Genomic DNA, 214 nt, shown 5'->3' with positions numbered 1-214 from the left:
CTCCTCTAGCTCCTCCCATGTCGTAATCGAGTTCGGCTCAAGAGTGTAGAGCCAATCTCTCGCCCGATCCATCAGTGAAAAAGGAAAGGCCTCCAAATATACATCCTCGATGGTCATTCCTCGTGCCTTCCTAACTGATCTGCACAGCATCTTGAACTGAGTCAAGTGAGCAATGGGATCTTCTGTGGGCCGCCCTCTGAAGCTCGCCTGACTG

The sequence above is a fragment of the Tarenaya hassleriana genome, unplaced genomic scaffold (assembly GCF_000463585.1).
Source record: "Tarenaya hassleriana unplaced genomic scaffold, ASM46358v1 Cleome102, whole genome shotgun sequence".
Taxonomy (NCBI): domain Eukaryota; kingdom Viridiplantae; phylum Streptophyta; class Magnoliopsida; order Brassicales; family Cleomaceae; genus Tarenaya; species Tarenaya hassleriana.
Note: the sequence above shows the minus strand (reverse complement) of the source record.